The sequence below is a fragment of the Sander lucioperca genome, chromosome 15, assembly GCF_008315115.2.
Source record: "Sander lucioperca isolate FBNREF2018 chromosome 15, SLUC_FBN_1.2, whole genome shotgun sequence".
Classification (NCBI taxonomy): Eukaryota; Metazoa; Chordata; class Actinopteri; order Perciformes; family Percidae; genus Sander; species Sander lucioperca.
Window position 1 is genome coordinate 21,035,749 of NC_050187.1, and position 24,103 is coordinate 21,059,851.

Sequence of the window (24,103 nt, forward strand, 5' to 3'; positions counted from 1 at the left end):
CAATATTTATTTTCTGATGCATGTATTTTAAATTCAGCTCATATCTTTATAGACTCGTGGCTCAAGAAAAAGTTGGTAAGTGTTAGGGTGTCTGTAAAAAGTCTGAATTCCTAGTTTGTGTTTATGACAGCTGACAGCTTTGTTGATAGTGACATCCAGTGTTTTTGCAATGACATTACTTCAAAGCAGCCAAATAACTGATCTTGCTTTCTAACATGTATTTTTAACTGGGCTTGGTAATGGCAAATGTAATTACTAGCTGGGATTAAAAAGAGCTTGTAATTGTGTTTAGTCAATTTTTAAGTTTTCCTCAAAACTTGACCACTTTCAGGCACATTTTTTTTTCTATTTTGTTCTTTCATAATGAAAACAATTATTGGTAGCTTTTTTGCACCAGTAAAATGTATGTGTTGCAGTAATAGTTTACATTTGTTTGAAAATGTAGCTGTAGTAACCCAAATGGCCACATGAGGACTCCCTTCACTGAAGAAAATGCAAAACTAGTTAGATACTCTAAATTACTAAAACTATTACCTGTTGGATAAAGTATTCATCAGGATCGTAGAGGCAACGCCCCTGATGGCTAAATTGTTGTAATGCACAGTTAAGCCACTCTGTGTGTGGATTTTATCCTTTTTCTGTTTATAAACACTATTTGGAACAGATATCCCTCTTTACAGCATGACCTTTTCAGATAATTTGCATAGAAATACCCTGGGAGAGTGTGTAAATGAAGTGATTAAAATGCCAGAGAATGGTCTGTCCTCAGGATAACCCCCAGCCCACGCCTCTCTCCCAATGTCTTCCATTCTTTTATGGATATCAGCATTTCCCCATGTTGGGGATGCAGGAGCTGCAACCAGGTCTGCCCTTAGGGAATTTTTCTTCTTGGTTTCAGACTAGGAGAACTGTTTATTTCCTATAAAGAAGCTGAAGAGGAAAGCGAAAATGTTAATGGAAGGTGGAGTAATCATATTTTTAATGAATAATAGCATGCAGCAAGAACAATACGATCTGCCACGCAATGAAGTGCTAAAAATCCTTAACTCCTTTCTTGCAGGTAACACTCCTCAAGAGCATTATTATTATTAGGGACTGCAATTAAGCTCTATGTTACACACAGACACACACATATATATATATATATATATATATATATATATATATATATATATATATATATATTAATAGTCTTCATCCCTGCAATTTGACATATTTCCATACCTCTACAAAGTCTTAAATGTAGGGCATACACTTCTTCACCAGAGTCCTCAGTGCATACACCACCAGGAAAAAAGGGAAAACAGTAGCTTGGAGGCACTTCCATTGACACATTTTGAGTTGTGGGCCCTTCTTTCCCAGTAGAAGGGCCTATATATACTCAGCATCCCCTGTGGGCTTTTCTTCAATCGATGCCAGCCGGCTAAGATTAAACACTGACAGTTTATCAAGATAATTTGGATTCCCAACACAAACAGGAGTTACTGTATCAAGACCTCATTGATTAAGAGGACAGTGAACTGGTGTAAAGGTGAATATATTAAAGGAAACTCCATTTTCCTGTAGAGCACAGGGGCATCTAACATGTTGGTGCCCAAATAATTATACCATATTTTTTTCCTCTACAGAATCTTAAACCCACTATGACCCAAAAAATAGAAGGCAGATTCATTTATCTCAGCTAAAGTGTGTGTTGGTGCCACTGTGGCGGATGAGAGTGGGTGGGTTGCATAGGTGTGAAGGAGAAAAAGGGTGCAGGGGACAGACAAGGAAAAGGCAGTGGGATGTCTCGCAGCTCTGCGGTGCTCTACTGGTGTGTGGTTGTGGGAGGTTTGACATAAGTGGAGCTTTCAACCCAGGGACTGGTAACAGATGGTGTTGGGAAATTAAGCTCCTCTCTCCACAGCCCTGTCGGTCCGTCTCAGGAGTCTCTGCCTCTCTGTCTTCGTTTTGCTCTCTCTCTCTTCCTCTGTCCCTGCAGCGTCTTTTTTTTTCTCATTCTTCTTGCTCCTTTTTCTTATCTTCTGGCCCCCTACTTTGTTCCAGTTGTTGGACGAGTGAAAATAAGTTTCTCTCCACACTCCTGTGTGACACCAGTAGGATAGGTAGCAGGCTAATGAAATCAGCGGGATATTTTTGAAAGAGTAACAGGAAGAAATAAACTGAAAAGAGGACAAAGAAGATGGGTTAGTGATGTGATGGGTTGAGGATGGAGATGAGAGATACTGTAATTGGTCAGATGGTGATGTATGGAGTTGAGGTGCAGAACAAATGTGATGCAGGCACACTGTTCCCTGGCTGCAGTTCCATCATCAGGAGCCAAATAAAAACAGATAAATGACCATATTCACCTCTGACTTTCTTAAGGGCAGGAATAAGTTTTGTAATGACAATATTCATCTGCCTGCTTGTGCAACAAAGCTGTTTTTGCTGTCGTGATAGATGGTTATGAGAAATACATGTTTACGCCCTCACAACAGGTGCGGTTTTAATGGCCTGTCTCTCTCCATGCAGAGAGTTGAGTTGTGGTATTCTAAGGAGAAAATGGACAGAATTACTGATGACTCACTCTGTGTTTTACCAGCACGTCCACGTAGATATCAATGGCTGCAATAGATGTCAAAGACAATGGTCTTGCTGTTTTCCATGTCATAATATTGTGTATTCCAGCTCATTAATGTGTAACAATCTGGTTCTAAACTGGATGTTATATAGCGATTTAGTTCATATTTCCTTATGAGGTTTATAATCATCAAGTTGGCAAGTGTTTGTTCTGCAACCATCATCTCCAAACTGTATGTTTTTAATGGCACTGTGAATATTTTTGCAAGGGGCAAGTTGGTGCTGTAACGTGTGGCCGGGCATTCAAGGATGCTATGCATCTTAATGAGGTATGTCTCTCTTGTTGGCCTCAGCAGGGGAATCATCACAGCTCATTTTGCAGTCCTGCAGTGTCCTATCAGCTTTGGCAGCCTGCACTAAGTTCACTCCATCTGCCAGTTGCTAGGTGCTGATATATAAAATGATCTGTGCCTTGGTAGCCCCTGAGCACCAGGGAAGTGATTTGCTTTTGAGGACAAACTGTGTTTCGTGAATCCTAATTATCCTCTTTGCATCACCAGACTGACATGGTTTTATCATTTATCCCTTTCTGGAAGTGGCAGAGAGGGCTGCAAAACTGCAGAGACTGTAGCAAACTACATCTGCCCAAACAGACAGAGCTCCCATGGATATACTGTATATGTTGCTGAAATGCAACAATGGTATTTTTCCATAAATCCATTTTCACAGGTTCAGGGATGGGTGAAAAAATGATACCTGCTGTCTAATTCTGGCACTCTAACCGGTGTGCACATGTGAAAAATCACTTCTCGGTTTCAATCATGCGAGGTGTATTGAAACCACTCTGTGGCCTTTTTTCAGACTGCGAACATGCTGTCTGAGGCTCCGAGGACATCACACCGGTGTAAAAGCGTGTCAACCCACCTGCCTCCACCCCACCTATCTACGTCCTCAGGAATTCTGTTCATTTTAGCTGGCATGGAAGGATAGTCTGTAGAGCAGGAACAAAGCGGAGAATAATTTGGATGGCTGTAGAGGAGGAGAGAAAAAAAGGGGGTTGGCTGAAGGGGAGGTAAAGGAGAGAGAGAGAGAAAATCGGGAGGGTGCGGTAATGAGAAAGAGCAGCAGATGTGAGTGACAGTATGATGGAATGCTCTGTGTGTGTGTGTGTGTGTGTGTGTGTGTGTGTGTGTGTGTGTGTGTGTGTGTGTGTGTGTGTGTGTGTGTGTGTGTGTGTGTGTGTGTGTGTGTGTGCAGTCTTTGAGGAATCGTGTACATGTGTGTGTATCCTTGGGTTTTAGAGAAATTATATCAGGTTTGTGCAAAAAAATATATGCACATCATTTTCTAGGCAATTCATCATGGTCCATCAATTTGCCAATTAAAATCTAATTATTCCAAATGCTATATAATGCAGAATAACCGCCCTCCTGTAATATCACACATTTGTTGCCACCGCTGTGGTCAACTCTTGTCGCCCTGCTCTTTTCTTGACATAATGTTAATATTATTATTGGTAAAAAATTGGCTTCTCATTCACTTCATTGCAGAGGAAAGACTGTAAACAAAGGTGAAACAGTTAGCCTGGCTCTGTCCAATCGTAACAAAATCTGCCTACCAGCAACTCTAAAATATCATCTCTTTAATGCCGTGACAAGAAATAGTCCAGCACATAAACTCCTAATAATCAAATGTTTTTCCAGTCTTTGCACTAAGCTAAGCTAAGCTAACTGCCTTCTGGCTTTTAACCTTATAAGTATAGGGTAAACATGACTAATTGTGGTTTTACAGGAGTCTATATGGCAGGCTATTTCTTGGTTTCCAGTCTTTTTGCTTATGGCGCTGGCTGTAGCTTCATATTTAACAGATTGACATGTGAGTGGTATACCAATCTTATCATCTAACTCTCGGCAAGAAAGCAAATAAGGGTATTTTCCAAAATATGGACCTATTCCTTTAAAACCAACTAGGACCCACTCTTCAAATGTCAATTATAGTTTCTAGTAAAGGCTTTCACATGACATCTGTGAATCCAGTAGGGATGCAAAAAGGCACAAATTATGAAAAATTACATCCCACAAACCCAAATGGTTTCTAATCCTTATTGTAGGGACATTAACTGCATATGGACAAATTTATAGATTCAATTTATGAACAAAATGCTCCCTCGAGCACAAGCCTGGTCCAGTTTTTCTCAATCAATGAAACAAATTTGTGTTTGGGACTTAACATTGCATCCTGCAGCTTCCAAAGTACCAATATGACTATGGTACATGGTTGTCCAGTAGCATTCTAAAACCAAATTGTCTCAGTCTCTTGTGGATGCACAGCAGCTTGATATAGTCTCTCTATAATCTATATCATCGAAGAAAATGGTCAAATTGTAATGGACTTAATTCCTCGTAAGGATGGGATAAGGTTGTGTTTGGACCGCACACAGCACTTGGCTGTCTGTATGGCTGAGTTATTCTTCAGCCCGTGCACATTCCTCCACTCATTGGTATTCCTGTTCATATTACCCTCTTCAATCAGCAGCAGAGAAGCTCTGATTAATGGCAACAGTGAGAGCAATCTCCCAGTGATTCATTAAACAGGACTGGCATGAATAAAAAGAGAGATTTGCTCATATTGCCTCTTAGATCCCATAATATGTTCTCTCGCTGGAGAAATGCATAATTCATGGTGTTGTTAGTGGCTCTCAACATATCCACACATACAGTACATGAAGCCATATGAAATGAATGGCAAAGTCAAATTACTCATCATCATTATATCAGGTCGCAGTTGAAATAATTGATGTACCCTGTTTTTACTCAGCAGTCTTTAAACACTCGTCCAAGTAATTAAAATGTAATAAATCTTATCATCCCTGTTCATATTTCACTGATCATCTCATCACTGGTACATTCGGTGGTAATGCATAGCCTTTGCATGTCTTGATAGGTATAGGACTTTTTTTAGAAACAACAAGAACTCACTCAGCACAGAAGACTAATTATTTATTTTTGGCAGTAAATATCAGCCTTACCTTTCAAGGTGAAACATTTTCTAAAATTAAGCCATATTTTACACCCATATCATCTTTGGTTTTTGTGGCATTTAAACATTTAAAATCTCCCTCTTTTGTAACCTCTGCTGCCAGCCGAGAGAAAATCGCTTTCCTTTCCAAGAACTTGCTGATTGTCTGCGGTGCTAAATTGTGTGAACAAAGTGACCTATTATATATTCTGGTAATTTGACTAGTGTTTTACTATGATGACTGTTATATTTCTGTATTTGCTGACTGAAAATAATGGGATATATGTTACTATCTTCTTTTAAACTGATTATTTATTCAGTGTAATTGCTAAGCAGCTTTGAGATTTTTAAGTGCTCCAGACCCAACATTTACACTGCTGTCTGCTGCGTTGTAGTCAGTTTTGCTTTTATGGCAACATTTTAATTTATAAAAAACATTTTGTAATTTTGCTGGTTTTATTCACAATGAAATACTTGTCATGGACTTCCAATGAGCACCATAACAAGCTAAACACCACAAGGCCAAAACACCATCTATTTAAGGGACACAGATTAAAAATGCTTTAAAAACATTGCTTGCAAGCTGGTCTATATCCACGATGTTCCACTTCCGGGATTGCTCCGGTGCCGCAGGAAATTCCAACGGATGCATGGTATTTTCGTCAAATTTTGTGTTGGAATTTCAAACTCCGGTGGATTTATGAGGACTATAATTGTTAACTGCTCCTCAGATCTCTGCAGGGTAAATTGAGACAGCTAGCTAGACTGTCTGTCCAATCTGAGTTTTCTGTTGCACGACCAAAACAACTTTTGAACGTACACGTTCCACCAAAACAAGTTCCTTCCTGAGGCTATTTTGCAGCGGCTCCGTGCGGAGCTTAGCGCCGCCCATGACGATTGTGATTGGTTTAAAGAAATGCCAATAAACCAGAACATGTTTTTCTCCAATCCTGGAATGCTATGTGAATGCTAGCCAAACAAGCTGATTTGGAAGCCAAAAGAGACATCCCCAGTACCCGAACTATTGCACTAGACAAAACCCATCTCCAGAAAATCACCTCAGTGCTCCCACCCGCTATATTATCATGGATTGATTTCTATCAAATATTACCCCTGCAAATGTGCATGAGCATGGGCCATCAGGCGAGTGTCATTACTGCTGCTCATTTGCGAGGTAAGAGATGATCAGATGTGACAGGGGCGGAATTAGCTTTGTGTTGGCTCTCCGTCACTCTCATCCTAAACTACTGCTAGGTGGGGGAGCAAGATTAAAAGGATATATAATTCCACCCTGCACATTTAAGGCCCCATGCCCCACTTTCCCTCCCACCTTTACTGTAGAGCACACAAAAGGCCGTATCCCTGGCCGCTCTACTGTAGTGCATGATGCTGCGATGGAAGCCTCCCCTATTTCTGCTGCCTTTCTTCTTCAAGGTGATTGCTGATCTAAAAGATAAAATGGATGAAAGCATCCAGGTGGAAAGCCAATCATATAGAGATCCCCTGTATTGCTTTTTCATTATAGTACACCTACATGAAATGGTTGTTGTGTAACTGAGCTGAGGCCATGTTTCTTTACACTGGCTCTATAGTGGTATCTTTTGCACTGAGCAGCCGGCAGTCTCATTGAGCAGTGTTAAAAATCAATAAGCTCTGACCTTACCTCTGTCAGAGGCTGTGTTGGAGACCCCATCAGGACACAGTATGTCCTCCACTGTCTCAGAACAAGCACTAGTCGACTACTAAAGCCACAAGTCAATGCTGTGGGTGGCAGCCAAGTGCGTGTGGACAATATGATATTGGCCAGTATCACAGCAGTTAATTTGTAAAACATTGGTGTTAGTCACTCATTTCCACAGTTACTTATTAAAATATTTTGTGCAAAACTTGTGTGTTTAGGCACACTAGCAGTCTGAATGGCAATATCAGTTGGTCCACCACCTTGGTCGGACTGAAATATCTCGATTGGATGCATTGCATAAAATTGTCTACAGACATTCATGGTGTCCAGATGATGTCTTCTAATGACTTTGAATATCCTTACATTTTTCATCTAGCACCCCCATCAGGTCAAAATTTTCATTTGTCTAATACTTTGTTTTATGACCAATTACCTGCATTCCCATCAGCCTCAGCTTTTCTTTGTGTTTAGCGCTAATTAGCAATGTAAGCATACTAACACGCTAAACTTAGATGGTGAACATGATCAACATTATACCTGCTGAACATCAACATGTTAGCATTGTCTTTGTGAGCATGTTAGCATGCTGATGTTAGTATTAAGCTGAAAGCACAGCTCTGATTAAGTACTGCTAGCAGACTCTTGTTCTTGTTTTAATTATTGCATCAATGACAATTAGTTGACAACTATTCGGCAAACATGACTAGTGAATAGTAATAGTTATGAAACCTGTCAGTCATCTTTTTTGGAACTTTGAGCACCACAAGCCAAGTGCCATCTAGTTCCATTATATTCGACAGAAGGCAGACATCTCTACGGCCAATATTTCCAACACTGGGCAACTCACACCAAAACAATCAAAATTGATAAGTAGCACTACAGGTAAGTGGACAAACATTTTTTTTTTATTTAAGGGTGAACTGTCCCTTTAAGTGAAAAGCATGAACCTGAAGAATAAATCACCCTACGATAAATACAACATTTATTTTCACATTTGTCTGATTTGATAAGTTGCCAGCCTATCACCATCATTCCAGAGTGAACTGTATCTACTGTAAAACCAGGTGAAATTGGGTCAGCCTCTAATCTCACAAGGAAGGTTACACTTCAAAAAGAGTGATATTTCTCTGTGTAAGTATTTCGAGTTGTGTAGATGGATTAGCCTACGTGTTGAGAAGCCCATTAATAATTAAGAGGAACCCAGAACATAAGCTGCTTCCTGTTGTGCAGTCAACTGCACAAATAGAGCTGGCATAGAGGAGAAGGGGATGAATGGTGAAAGTGCTTATGAAATATGGATATCAGGAAGAGAGCAGTTCAGGAAAGTTAACAGGGAAATGCTCATTCATTGGTTTAATGATGCAATGTAGGACTAAAAAAAATTGACTTCAGGAATCACATAGCTTTTCCTCAGAAGCCACATATATTTCTAAATCAAAGATTGTGAATTTTGTGAGTAAAAATCATCTTGCTGTTTAAAAACCCCTAGTCATAGCTACTGAAGCCCAGGTAAATACAGTTACTGTAGGCAATAAAGGTTGTGATGACTATACCACACACTGACTTGCTCTCTCTCTGGCACCATATTCATATAAGACAGCAGTAATTGTCTCCATAGAGCATCATCTGCCTTATATATAAATACAAGGCTCATTATCTTAGGAACGATTACTTTAAGGACTTCCCTCTGAGTGTTTGTTGGAGAAGCGGCATAAAATAGAACACCTAGGCAATCCCTAATGGCTGCTGTAACGTATTGCATCATTTCATGCCTGCTGGCGCAGCTATTCCAAGAGCAACAGCTATGATTAGCATCCCAGTGGTGATGTTTATTCCCAGTGAGGTTCAACCCAGAATCTCAGACATCTGATGCAAAGACTTCACATTAAACTTGATCAAATAAAATGAAAAGAGATTGTGTTGCGAGTGCGGTATTGCCACTGTGGAGTTTATGTTTGCTACCAGGGCAACATTATTCACTGAACGGTATTGCTTCAGGCTTCTTGGGATATATCTGCTTTCTTAAGTATTTTAGTGCACTAAAGAAAAGCAGTGAGAAAAGAGCATGTCTGATCTTGAATGTGAACTCGTGCCATCATGAATATTTACTTAATACTTCAGTAGATTAAAGCGCCAGGATACACCTCGACTTTGGTTATATGAACTTGAAATGAGTGCATTATGAGCTACTTGAGTTGCTTTGTGCCAAACGTTACATGCTCTGTTGAGCAAATGACTATGAGATTTCCACTGGCCTCTGTTAAAGTCCAGACCAGATATTAAGATTTAACATCACTGCTGACATAGGTTGGAGGAAAAAGCTGTTTTGTATTCCCTCTAGCCCAGCTGAAGACCAGCATCATACAAACTAGTGGGGAGAGTAGCACGCTATCAATGGGCTGACTGGCCAACTGGCTCTGGCGTTCAGCTTCAAAGAACCGCCTGCAGGCATCGTTTCTAATATTGTCTCAGAGTCTGTGTTTTTCACAAAACTACTGATGCATGAGTGGCCTGGAAAAACAGAGGGGAAACATCAAAAGTGCTTTTGAAGTGCAGGGGTTTTGTTGGACCACAACTAAACGTTTCCACCTGAATCCTGATTGGTATACAGCCATCATCTGATGGATATAAACAATCTCTTTTGAATGATGTTTTTCTGCCCAGATAGCATTCAGATCGATTAAGCAGGGAGATACATGTAGAGGCTGTGCCTCTCAGGGTGATTATACACATGCTGAGCAAGCTGTACAATGTGTAAGAAGGGGCAGAGCACCTCCTTTATTGCCGGGATGAACAACTGTGTTTGCCTATGCATGGTTCATGTCTGGCATGTTAATCCGCAACCAAAACAACAGTATCAAAGTGGAGGATACGTCTAATTGTATTATCATTCAGCCAAAGCACGCAGCTTGAGCAGTGTGTAGATTTCTCCCCCTTCCCCCCTTTTTTTCTCACGTACTAGCCACATGCACGTACGTAGCATTATGTAACCCAGGGGCTGGGTGTTGCAGAGAGAGTGGTCCTCAGTAGGGGATGTGTAAACAGCTGCAATGTCAGTGCTGGGCACACTTTATGATCACAGCACAACACAAGACCCCATGCATCTTATGTAGCAGAGACATAGTGCAAGCTGGACTTGCATGGAAAGTCACAGTGACCCTTATTAAGACATTTTCTGGTGGAATTCCTGTTTTTTTCTATTTCCTTACATTATCACAGAGTTTAGCTGAGGCATGTATGCATAATCCATGCTTTTGTGATTAAAATAACTGTAGCAAATCACTGTTATACTGTACACATTATTGTGTTAGTTTTTTACCCCTACTCTCACTGAGAGAGACAGACATGAGTGTCAGCCCGGTACTCTGGGAAATGACTGGTCTGTCACGCTCCGGTTGACTTCCATCTTTCATCCCCTCATTCCCCGCCATGTTGTTTTCTAACTGTCATTCTAGATTGGCCTCACTGTACAGTAAGCCTCAGCTCATGTCTAATTGGAGAGACGAGAGAGACTCATCTCAGGCCCGGTGGTGTCCCCGAATGCGGCTAAGCACTTAGAAACTCATTACACTCGCCATAATGTAGTCCTTTAGCTCCACCTGACATTTGCATATCAAGTATCCTAGATAAGTATCATCAACATAGCTAAACTGACCTGATGAGGGTCATATTTGTCCATTGTTTGAAAGATAATTCTTTATTCAAATTAAATCACAGGTGTCACAAACAAAATATGAGCTATAAACATTGTTTGTAATCACAATCAGTGATTAGCAATCATGTGTAGTTTTTTGTAATTTGTTTTCTTGGTGCAATTATGGCGAGCAGAATGTGGCCAACTCTGTCCACATACCTTTCTGTACTTTTGGTCTGGGGCTGTATTTGGTAATTTTACCAATTAAGGGAAATGGTACGGAGTGCAATTATATTTTAGATTTTATTTCCAACTTTGTGGCAACACTTTAGGAAATGCCCTTTCCTGTTTCAATATCACAATGCACCAGTGCACAAAGCCAGGTCCATAATGACATTTTTTTTCTTCTTTTTTTTTAGGTCCATAATGAAATGATTTTCCAAGTTTGCTGTGGAAGAACTCTGACTGGCCTGTGTGGAGCCCTGACCACTATCAACTTGACTGCGAGCCAGGCCTTGTTAAGTATGTTTCCAACCACCTGTTTTTATGCACATTTTCAATTTGTGTATGAAAACCTGAGTGGAAACACATACAATTTAAATAAAAAACTTTATATGCTTGACTGAGGTGGAAAAGTTGTATCAATAAAAAACAAAATGCGACAAGGTGCAATGGAAACAGTGGATTTCCATATTTACATCACATTTTCCACATTGTGTTCCATAGTTTAAGGTTTGACTGGCACTCCTTTAATCATGTCATCTCATTGTCCACATACTATTGACCAGGAGTCTTTCTGGCTGCAGACCTTTGCAGGTAGATCCTTAGAGGTAGGTTGGTTTCCTTGGGTCACTGCGACGTCTGAGGGGGTTCAGTGGGAGGGACTCTCCTTATTCACCTACCTGTCATGGTTCATAGCACCTCACACAGGTGCTATACTGCGCTATCCTAGTTCACTCTGTTCTGTATGTTAGCTCTGTTTGTCTTCCATGACTATTGATGCTACACTGACGCTCTGAAAGCAGTGAAAAACATCACCAAACCTTCATCATGAAAACCGGGTTGATTTCACTATATTGCCACACATAGATATGTTATTTATCTAGTTGCTTTAATCTGAGCCTTGAAGCACCTTTTAGCCTTTATTTGTCATGTCATGCAGGAGCGTACCCACACATGTGCCAACAAATGCAGATGTGCGCACACACACACACACACACACACACACACACACACACAAGAGGAGGCAGTTGGAGTAGGCTGAAGACACATTTGTCACTCTGGCAGGCAGGCCTCCCATTATCTGGGTTGGTAGCCTGGTTTCTGCACGGGGGCTGGGCATCTCCTCGCCTGTGCTGCCTAGTAACTGTCAGATCTAGACTGTGATTTATGCAAATTGGCAGGCAAGGGCTTGTGGGTCAGCCACGATATGTGGTAAGACCATCATTGGGACAGTGTAGAAAGGCAAGTCAACAGAAGCAGTCATGCTGCAAATCTAGCAAGGAGTGATATTAGATCATAAAGTACACTGAAAAACACAAAAACATCAAATATTACTGTAATATAATATATTTATAATGTAATTATTTATAAACTGGTCCAGAAATATGGCAAGGGTATTGAGACTTATCTTCAAGTCAAATTTGTTGTAACATAAAAACTCAAAATAACAACACAATCTCCAAGTGCCCATTACTGCAGAATAAATTCTGAATATTACAAGCTAAAACCACTCTACAACACAGACAGACTCTCCAGAAGACAAAATATCTATCAATCACGGCTGCTGCCAACTTCTGGACTCGAATCTGTCCCAAATGGATCTCTCACAATCGAACACCTGCTCACTTTGTTCCCCTAACACTTCAGATGATTACTTGTGTGCAATCTGGCACACTATCCACCCGTACAACACTTCTGGAAGGAGATTACTAATAAGCAATCTAACATATTGGAATGCATTCTCAATCACCTCACTATAGTCACATTGATGGCTGTAACTGTCGCCACCAAATGCATCCTGCCATGACTGGAAAAGTAAAAAAAAAACACCATGGATTGGTTTTATGACACAACTTATCTCTGTAGATGAAAAGATTAGCTAAATGAATCATGAAACACAACATTTATAGATGGCATGGGTCCCAAACATCACAGATCTTCATTGTCTACTTGTTTTTCTACTTCATACCTACATTGTTATCACTTTTTTTGTAATTATGGGAGAAGGAGCTTCCTGGGTATAGGTCAGCTGGTTAGTGCTCCCTCAGACTGTGTCTCTTATCATGTGGGGAGTCTGGACTCTGTGCTGGAAGTATAAAAAGTCAAGAGAGAGCATCTTGTACAGGGCAAAAATATATAGGGACAAATTGACCATCACCATTAACTCCCTCAGCCCTCTCCTAACACTCCATCTACAATTACAAATGATGTGCTTCCTTACTGCCATGCCCCCCCTGCTCTCCACCAACCACCACCACCATCACTCCTTTCACATCTTCCTCAGACCTCAAACCATCCTTCTGTTGTGTCAAAGTTTATTTCCCCATCAATTTATTAGGTTATCTTACAGTGGTTTAGAGATTGTAGCATCTGTTTATTTAGACCATCATTTATTGAGAGATTCCAAGAGGTTTTAAGAGGGGTCGACATAATAAACTGTGGTGTCTGTCAGCCTATAGCCCTTTCAGTCACTGATTAATTGATTTACTATTCTTTTCTAAATGTGAAATTAAAGGCACCCTGTGGAGTTTTCCTGTGACCAAACAAAGTCATGTTAAAGCTCACTGTTCCTCACAAAGACACTGTGTGCTCCCTTGAGGCCTACATGAATCTGATGTCCCGCCTCAAAGAATATTTGCAAAGGCTGTTTTTGAATATTTTACATTGTGCATGTTATGTTTGCTAGCTTGCAGTCTTCTACTTCAAACCCATTGTAGGCGCATTGCTACGATTCTTCTTCTCGTTGACTAGCAAGAACCAGCGGCAGGAGTTTGTACCACGTTGCCTGTATGCTCGCTCGCTGTACTCGGGCCACAACGCCCCTGATTAAATTATGTCCAGGGTCCTTTGTTGCTTGCCATCCCTCATCGCTCTCCCTTCATATGCTGTCAGCTCCCTACTGTCTCTAATGTCTAATTAAGGCAAAAAATATTTAAAAAAAGAAAATGTGTGTAGATATTTCAAATAATAACACCACTCTGTTGTTTCCCTCAGAACCAGGTGATCCAGGTGGTATTCGGGGCAAGAATATGACATTGCCATCCACTGATACAAACAGTTGGTGTTTCTATTTTAACAGCTGGGCACTTGTGGTGCCTGGCACAGTTTAATTAGTGTGAATACATTAGGTCTGTGTGAGATCTTGCTACCTGGCAGGGGTTAGAGCTGGGCAGGGACTGCAGTGGAGCAGACTGCACCGGTGGCACTCCCAGGCCCTGCAGTAATGACCCTGCCAGACTGACACAACGCTCCCACCTGGGGGACCACTGCGGCTTTCCAATGACAGATGGAGGGCTGCTGAGATAGGGGAGCTGGGCTGGATTACTTCAGGCTAACAGAGCAGCCATTAGACCAACCAGTTTGCCAGCAAGCTAACATGTCTTTGTGTTGGCTTCACCTTTGCCTGGTAAGTAATGTAATGGTGTGACTAGACAGACCGCCAAAACACTAAGCACATGTTTACTCCATCATCATTTTGCATCAGTGGTTATGTTTGGAATTAGTTACATGTTTAGAGATTTGTGCTCAGGTTCAGTTATTGTTTCTGTGTATTTCATCTACAGTTCAATCCAAATCACAAGACGTCTCAAAATTACTGGAACTCAGTTGAAGGCTCAAGCACAAATGTTTAAATTCTATAAGTCCCATGAGATGTTCTGAGGTGGGAATGTTCTTGTGTGGTTCAAATAATTTCTGCATGAAACATTGTAATGAGTTGGACACAAAGATGTTTTTGTTTTTTTTAAATTAAAGGATCAAAATGAGGTGGAGAAAAATTGTAAAATGGACACTGACAGCAGCCACACAGGGGCACTTGCCTCCTCCATCATCTGCACTAAATTTTTCATCTTGCGCATGCGCATGACGGATCGTGCAGGCAGCACAGATTAGGTACATAGACAGTTAAATAAATGAACAATGTGATTTCCACGGAGACCAGTGAAGTCACTTTTCCGGTGATGGCTGAGCGTTACTGCACAGCCTCCAACTGAGCTTGACGATGTAGATGTGACGTGAGCAACCTGTCTGAAAGTTGTAAGTCTTCTGGTAGCTGTGCCAATAGAAATCTCAATCATTCAGAATCTTGCAGAGACGAGAGAGTGTAGGTATATGTAAGGAGATAACATAGGCACAGGCTAATTATTGCTAACTAAAATGCTAGTTAACATTAGTAATTAAACTTAAACAGCTAATTTAAGTTTCTCTCCTGTACTGTATGGTAATTCCTCTACTATGCGACAGTAAGTTGTGTGGTTATGACACAATCATTATCCTATTTTTACAAAAACAGCTGCTACAGAGCCATAACGTGAGATACAAGGTAATGGAGCCTTTTATACATTGTCGTGTTTCTTTAGAAATAAACAATGGACAAATAGAGTCTTTAAACACTTCAGATGTAAAGTTATACATTGTCAAAGTGGCGCCAAAATGAATGGGAGTGAAAGTAATGAAAAGTACGCTTTGTGGAGGCTGGCTTACCCCCTTGATCGGGTACCGACAGCTCCCCCTCCTCACCAGCATGAGTTCCACCAATCAGAGGCATCACTGTGGGATTGTGGGTAATGAAGTACTTATCAAAGACAACGCAAATAAAAGACATTTATCTCAAAACAAGGTTGGTGCCCCATGAACTTTTGGCGTCTATATGAGCATATACAATCGCATCATATCATAATCAAACAACTGATCAAACATCAGAGTGCAATGCAGACATTTAAGTGGCACCGTAATCCGCGTTGCTATTTCGTCCAGTAGATACCGGATTTTAAAATGCGCCGTTAACGTGAACAGAAAATTGCGTTGCCTGTATCTTTTCACGGCAAACGCACATGTGTGGAAAGCGGTCACACAATAGCTGAAATGGCATACTCCTTCATAGTATCCTTCAACAAAGGAGGAATGTAGCACAATATGGATGTATTTGCAGGAATGTAGCACAATATGGATGTATTTGCAGGAATGTAGCACAATATGGATGTGAAAGCAGTTAAAATTAGCCTATGTGACAATAACATTTGTTTTGGTTAAAATCAACAAATAATCGTGATAATTAATCGTGATCTCAATATTGATCAAAATAATCGTGATTATCATTTTGGCCATAATCGTGTAGCCCTAGCTGACCGTGTTGGTAAACAGGCCAAATCAGCGGGCCAAACTACAATAACAAACCACCCGTTGTGATGGGTTAGGGTTGATGTTAACTGGCGACTTTCAGCCAAATGCGTCTGTGGTTGTCGTAGTGACGACAGCTGTTGAAAACGGGAAGAGACTACGCAGCTGTCCTTCTGAATGCTTCTTTCTTTGTCTTCTGAATGCTTTCTTCATTAAAATGTTAAAACATAACATTACCTATCTGATCTGTCTTTGGAATCAAATGGTCGTATGTGCATGGAGAGTGTGGTCACAACTTCATCTAGCTGCCTCCTGTTTTTAAAAGACTTTGCATGATTTTTGAGTTGTTTTGATGCCATGCCCACTGACAAACAATGTGATATGATGGTGCACTGGGTTAGTCTGCTGACTATCATTTATTTTCCCACAATGGTATGAGTTTGTATCCAATGAATATGTTTGTTTGTTTATTTATTTATATTTCTACATTGAAAAGTACTGGATAGCCCTTTTACATGACGTTTACTCAAACAGACTCTGAAGGCGAATACCATGGTGTATTAAATACAATTTATTAACGATAACGTTGGACATTCACAGGAACTTGCTCTCCTCCCCTTTTCCGTAACAGCAAGCAACGTTCAAAACGTGACTGACAAGTTTCCTAAGACAAGACTCCGAAGACAGATCAGATAGGTAACATTATGTTTTAACATTTTATTGAAAAACTTAACAAACAGGCATTCACGAGGACATCTACGTATTATCCAAATAGATCTTCCATTGTAACACGTTAATCAGAGAATTCATTTGAAGCCATCAGATCTCAACCATGTGGAGGCTTACATTGTTGCCTCTGATGACCAGCACTGCACCTGTGTTTTACTCAGCAGAAAAATGAGCTCTTTGGTCTTGTTTGTGTTAGTGATATAATCGTTAATAAATGAAAGCTCTTCTACCACACACCCTAAGGCAAAGACTGGCGGCTGGCTGGGACTTCACTAGTGGCAGGAGAGCAAGGGGAGTGAATGTGATAGTTCTCATAAAAAGAGAGAGGGATGGAAATATTGGATAGAGAGATTTAAGATGGAGAAGAGAAGAAGAAGAAGAAGAATAGGAAAGGAATAGACACCGCCCTTTATGTGCACTGTCCATGTGCTGTCTAGAAATACCTGAATCTAATGGGGGACAAGTATGCGCAACCTCCTGAAGGTTGTACAAGCAATTATGCCACTTAGGAGTCTTTGACAGGCAAGGTCGTATCGGCAAACAGACACGAGGAGCATTATAATATAATGTTCTGTATTCTGTATGACACAGACCCTTTTAGCTAAGACAATATCAATCTTCTGAGTGTCACTCGCCATCCTGTGTCCACAGTGACCTACAATCCTCTGTGATCCCTGCAGACAGGTAACAACAGAGGGTAAAATTGGTTCTACTTCTTCTCTTAAAAGTGTAGTCTATATTAAATATGCCAGTGGCACCATACTTGCCTTTACCATCCCAGTTCCTCCTGTATTTTTTTATGAGGAAAAGCAATAAGAACAGTGAGAGACAGATTTCTCCCAAACTCAAACCCCTAACCCGACAGAAGGGAGCTCCTATGAGCGATAACCATTGACTGTATAAAACTAGGCGATAACAAAAGCAGATGTGGTGGGAGGACTTTGCCAGAAAGGGTTGATGTGACAGTTTGCTGGGTGTTTCTGGTGTTCATTTCATTCACTCCATGCAAGCTGTGCTCTGTTGTCAGGGGAGATGTTAGCTTGAGTGTGTGTGTGTGTGTGTGTGTGTGTGTGTGTGTGTGTGTGTGTGTGTGTGTGTGTGTGTGTGTGTGTGTGTGTGTGTGTGTGTGTGTGTGTGTGTGTGTGTGTGGAGGAACAGTGCGCACACCTAAGCTCCTTGGTATCAGAAGAAACATAGTTGCTATGGACACCGGTGAGTATTATTATAGGATGCAAACAGTTTCATCAGCATGTCGGAAAGTTCAATTTGAGCCATTAACTTAGCCTTATAGGCATGTAGCCTACTGCTTCGATCAGTCAATATGTACTTGCACATTGTCAAAGCATTTTCCTCAGTTGCATTTTCTCAAATATATTTTTTCTCTTCCTATATAAGCTCAGTTATGAGAGAGAAGTTAGACTTTCAGAGTTCATAATGCTATAATAGAGTATAAGAACTAGATAAGATCAGCCTCTTTTTTAGTCCCCATTACAAAATTCAGTGTGCATGTTTTCTTGGGTGTGTCTTTAACGTGAAATATGCATATGGTTGGTTGTTCTCTCAGGATAACAGTATATTAGTCTTACTGCGCTGCTGGCTTTTGTAGCTTGATACCATTTTGTTACACTTGGAGCACACAACCTGCTCCTCCTCCACAGCCAGAGTCAGCTTTAAATGTTCAGAGGGGTGACAAACTATCCTGCTTGGCGCCACAGTACAGAGTGTGTTCAGACACTTTGCACCAAGGGACAGATATATTAAAGTTAATGGTGTCAAAACTGGAACCTCTCCACTTTCCATATGGTCCATTGACTGCAAGTAAACACTTGGGAAAGGAGGCTCTTCCAGCCAACAGAGGGCGCTGTGAGATGTGTTTGGAGTGTACAGTATCTACCTCTGAGGTTGAAGATACAGAGAGAGGGGTAATTATATCTAATTAAGCTTGATGCCATCTTCAACCACTGCCTCCTACACACTTCATTGATGACAACCACACGAGGCATCTGGTTGGGAGAATTAAAATAGAAAATGCAGAACAAAAGCACCACAGGTTTACATTCCTTCAAGGTTGTCTGATTATCTGGAATACATAGTGCTCTATTGTTTTTGGTGCTGTTCCCTGGTTTGAATTAGGAAGGAACTTGTTGAGATGGAAAGCATTAATGTGTCATCTCAGACACCTCCTTTATCCTCTCAGTGGTTTTCCCTCTGTGCAGTCATTCCACTCAATCATCAGCTACCGGTCTTTAACAACCTTCCTGATTTTCTCTGTCCCTCCATCCATCTCCTACCTCCTTCCCTTCACCCCTCCGCCTCCTCCCTTTTTATACACCTCCCATCATCCTCCCCCTACCTCCTTTCCTCTTTCTATCCCTGAACCTTTTTCTTTGCTGGTAGACACAGTGTCAGCATGGGATGAGATTATCCCACTGTGTCAGACTCATGGTAAAACCTCTGAATATGCAGCAAAAGACCTTTTATTCGTCTATATGTCTATATATGTATTTCTTTCTTTCTTTCTTTCTTTCTTTCTTTCTTTTCTTTTCTTTTCCTGGGTGTTTTTTTAAATGCTCTCATCTTGTTTCTTTGCTCTTGTCCTTCGTTCTATTGTGTGTGCCTCTACTGTATATTAATGCTTTCACAGACAGTTTCACAGAAAACCTCTGTCTTAATGAGTTCTAGAGAGTAAAAGAAAATCGAAACAAATTAGTTTGTTTCAATAATTTTCTAAAAAAAATGAGTATCAGTATCCTTAAATAGGATGGAATAAAGCCAATTGTTGCACTAGAATGAAGAAAAAGTATTTCAGTAATCAATAATACAAAGTAATATAACCTAATAAGATTGTGATTTTTGAAGTGTATTGATTTACATAACTGTAATTTGAGGTTTATTCTAACCATAACCATAGCTACACAGCCTAATCGTAACCTTAACCATCTCTTTTTTTTGACCTTTTTTTGTCAATTCAAGCCTTTCAATTTTGAGGAAATAAACAAATGTCCCCAGCGTCTCAACCCCTTAACCACAGTGGCCCGTCCTTTAAACCAAATTTGAACCCTAAAATCAATACTTAACCTTGTAAGGAGCACATTTTTGCGTCCTCATGTGATGATGTGAACAGATTGATGAATACATGACATACACATTTCAACCACATTGTACTTCCCTGTATATTGGTAGACACATATCTTCAGTGTAAGTGTGTGTGTGTTCCCCAGAGGCCACTTTGACAATTTCAGTTTATTATAGTACCGTCTCATTCCTACACAATGTTTACACCCTTCAGCTTAGTATCTAAACCCATTGAGGTCTCACCACCACATACAGCGAGGGCTCAGATACAACAACTAGCCTACTGTAGCCGAAAATGAAGCACAACAAGCTATTGCATATACCTTAAGGGAATTATCCAGCTGTAGTAGCTTCCGTATCACATTGTTAGTCCCAGCCATGTGCACATTACATAATCTCCTTTTATTTGTGAGTCTGCTGGTCTCATATTGCATAGACCCTGCCTGTGTGCTTGTCCTGTTGTCTCCCTGCCCTCGAGACGTCCTTGGCTGAAAGTGTCTGCTCTGTGTGGATGTAATCCTGGTGATACATGGTAAACTCCTGACCCGTCTGCGCTGTGGCCTCTCTGTTAGATGCTATTACGCGGGCCTCTAATTGCTGCTGACATTCATTTACCCAAAAGGCTATCACCTTCCCCTTAACAGGAGTAACTTCGGTCTCTGGGTTTTAGCCTGCACCACAGAGGGTGGGGGGAGGGGGGTTGTGCATTCAATACAGTCTACTAGGGTGAGATAAAGGATGGTAACTATCCTGCAGCTGTAACCGACTGTTCACATACAGTAATCAAAGCATGTTTCCAATTCTCTTCCCCTAACTGCACACACAAAACACTCCAGCTCTGTCCCCTGTGTAGTGTAAAGCAGGCACCGTCTTATCAGCAGTCGCTCAGCATGACAGTATTCACTATATGGGTAACTGTGCCACAGCTTGATTACACAGGGACTTATCATCCCAGACCATGCCATAGACCCACCTGCATTCTGCTGCATAGCACACTGATTTAAGCTTCCATGAAATATTGTGTGTGTATTCTGAGACCACAGAGCTCCTGGAAACACAGCTATCGCTGTGATGTGTTGTTGATTCTTCATTATTTGTAAGACATTTTTGCCACTGAGAGTTAATTTTTGGGGTGGAAGATAATCAAATCATAATTGGATGCAGAAATATTATGGTTCCAGCATCTCCCACCTCACCTGTGTACTGGCTGTTTGGGGGATGGAATTCTTCTTCTTCTGAATGTCTGCGGGATATTGAAAATCAGAGCTGCTGTCTGTGCAGGGTCAACCTGTGCCTTTGTGTGATTAAGGAAGAGGTTGATCTGTGCAGCTTATCTGATTTTCTGATAAGGTAGTATGCAGGGTGTAGAAAGAAAGAAAGAAAGAAAGAAAGAAAGAAAGAAAGGGTGTTAGTCACAGTGATCATGTCGATCATGTCATAGATGCACCTCATTGCAATTTAAGTTATTTAAATATTATAATATATATTTAAAAATGTATTATTTTTCTTTGCAAAATGGGTCAGACTCTGATAGGTTCCACTTTGTGTTTTTAGGTGTTTTTTTTGTTAATGTAGACCGCTCTAATTGACCATTTGACCTCTGACCTCCTGGAAAACGACTGCAATCTATTTGTCACAGCTGCTGTAATCGATATTTTTACATCAATGATGGATGAAACAATAACGTGCACGTGGAAGGTGTCACTAGTAGTGACGGACTCACTCACCGCTCTCGTGAGTGTTGTTTTCAGCCACAGCAGGCAGCTGTTTTCAGTGAAAACTCAAAAAAAACCACTACCTGCTCAGCACCAAACTGCAGACACAGACAGACACAGTTTGTGACTAGCTGGTGAACATAATGAAGCATAGCAGCTAAAGTGCCAGATATTTCCCTCAGGAGTTGGAGAACAAAAATAAAAGGGGAGTGAATATTGGACTTGTATTCATCAGATGGACCCAAACATGCCTCCAAATGAATGCTATTGTTACTCTGAATCTGCTGGATGACTAACCAACCATTTTTTCCTTAACCTGAAAACCTAAATGTTACTCTTATTAATGTCTTATAACTGATCTATAAAGCATTAGATTAATTGAACATTAATAAAACCCTTGGTTACAGTCTATACAACCCTTTACAACAGTGCTGTATGAGAAAGTAGTACTCATCTAATATACAAGCCTCAATCTAAAGAAAACCCCCATCACAGCACCACTTTGTGTGTCAGCATTTGATGCAATACTCCACACATGAGAGCCTATGTATGTGCACTTCTATGAGAGGGCCATTTGGAGAGCAGCAGGTCAATACACATTCATAGAGAGTGCATTTCCCTGAATGCTTCAACAGTCCGTAAAGCCTCAGTGCCACTTTCCACCGTTTTCTGCTTACCGCATTAATCCATCCTACAAAAGCGTCATTCTGCGTTTGGAGAGAGGACATTCACACACACAGCAGAGGCACGCATAGACACACATTTTCACAGCTTCAATGGCAGAAAATCCATAGCCCTTTCTGGAAGGAGGAATTCCATTAGATAATACATATGGAATCCATCTCGATTCCCCACCTTATCTTCTCCCGAGGTGATGGATCAATACTGGGGCTTCAGCTCAACTGCCAACAATAACAGGAAATTGATGGGACAGAGTAAGCAGCGTGGAGGTCCAGTAATGGCACTTTCTTGGCCACCCTGTAATGCAAATCAGAGGGGGAGTTAATTGGCGAAAGGTTGCTTATAGTAATGAGGATGAAGTTCATGAACCAACACAGATTAGGTCGTTGATTGTTTGGGAAATCACTGCAATTATAAAAAATACACACAACTACAAGACAGATACTGTTTTACAGTAGAAACAGTAAAACAGTATTCCAGTTATCTGGACAAATGGGTGTGCACACAGTAATGGCTTCTAATTTTCCACAGGGCTATGGAGGTTTCCTGACGGAGTTGCCAGGTGCTGTGTTTATGGAGACCGTCGCCTGGCAACACATTCCAAACAGTATTAGGATATGAGGACAAGGGAGCAGCGGTGAGGTGAGTGTGGGGTCAGGTGCTACACAGGCTACATAGATACCAGCATACTGATACTGCTCACCAAGGGACCTAGGCGGTGCCTTTCTTACACAAGGATGAGTCATTTTGTGTTTGTGTACAGTAGGTCCCATATGTGGCAACATGTGGGCGGGTGGTGGTTGGGAGGGTTTACAGCTCGCTGGTCATCAAGGTCCAGAGTCCATTCTTACTGAGATGTTTGCACAGCTAAAAAAACACTTATTGCGTCACATCACAGAGGGGTGTCAGCGACAGAGTGAGAGTGAGAGTGAGAGCCTATTCTGTGTCCAGGAACACGAGCACCCTTTTGCTTCTAGCATCTCAGCATCTCCACTGGAGCATTTGGGGTCTTGGTGCCATTGCTCACACTTGATGGAGTGAAGATTTAACCTGGCAACTCTTTCATCACAAGACCACAACATCTACACCCTTTAGGCTAAACGACTCTTGAAACTCATTCACTCACAGCACACTTACAGTAACTGTGAGTGAGACACTGTTGAGCAAATCCCAGATGAGATTGACATGGATCTGCTTGGTCTCATTCCATAACTAAACCTGTTCTGTGATCTCTGCACAGTAAGGATAACACCCAACCCTCCTACCCCACACCACCAACTAGCCACAACCAGCAGGTGGTGCTGTCCTCTATTGTATCTCCTTGTTTTCCATGGTTTAAATATTTGGGCTTTTTTATCCATTAAAATCCATCCATAATGGACACCTCACTGTGTGTCTAATGAGGAGATTTAAAAGTAAATGCTCACACATCGCTGGTCTGAGTAAACCTCCATGATTCTGTGCTGCTCTACAGTCAGTGAAGATGAAGTAGATGAATAGATGAGGCCATTTTAGATAATTGAGATACACATGATTACAAGTTGCGAGCAACACGCTTTTCTCTCTGATCTCTGTGGTTGTCTACCAGAGCATTATCTGCAGTAATAGAGAGTCAGATCTTCACGGACAAATCCCTATAATGTCATCCACAGCGCCCAGGGGAGACCA

General features: G+C 41.0%; 1 long non-coding RNA gene across 1 annotated transcript; it reads right to left on the reverse strand.

Annotated features, from left to right (window-relative positions):
- Positions 1–98: 98 nt before the first annotated feature.
- LOC118493250 lies at positions 99–17,866 on the reverse strand. The gene is made up of 3 exons (XR_004895246.1): positions 17,854–17,866; positions 11,934–11,938; positions 99–210 (listed from the first exon to the last, which is right to left on the reverse strand). It is a non-coding gene; the product is annotated as an uncharacterized LOC118493250 (long non-coding RNA).
- Positions 17,867–24,103: the final 6,237 nt, after the last annotated feature.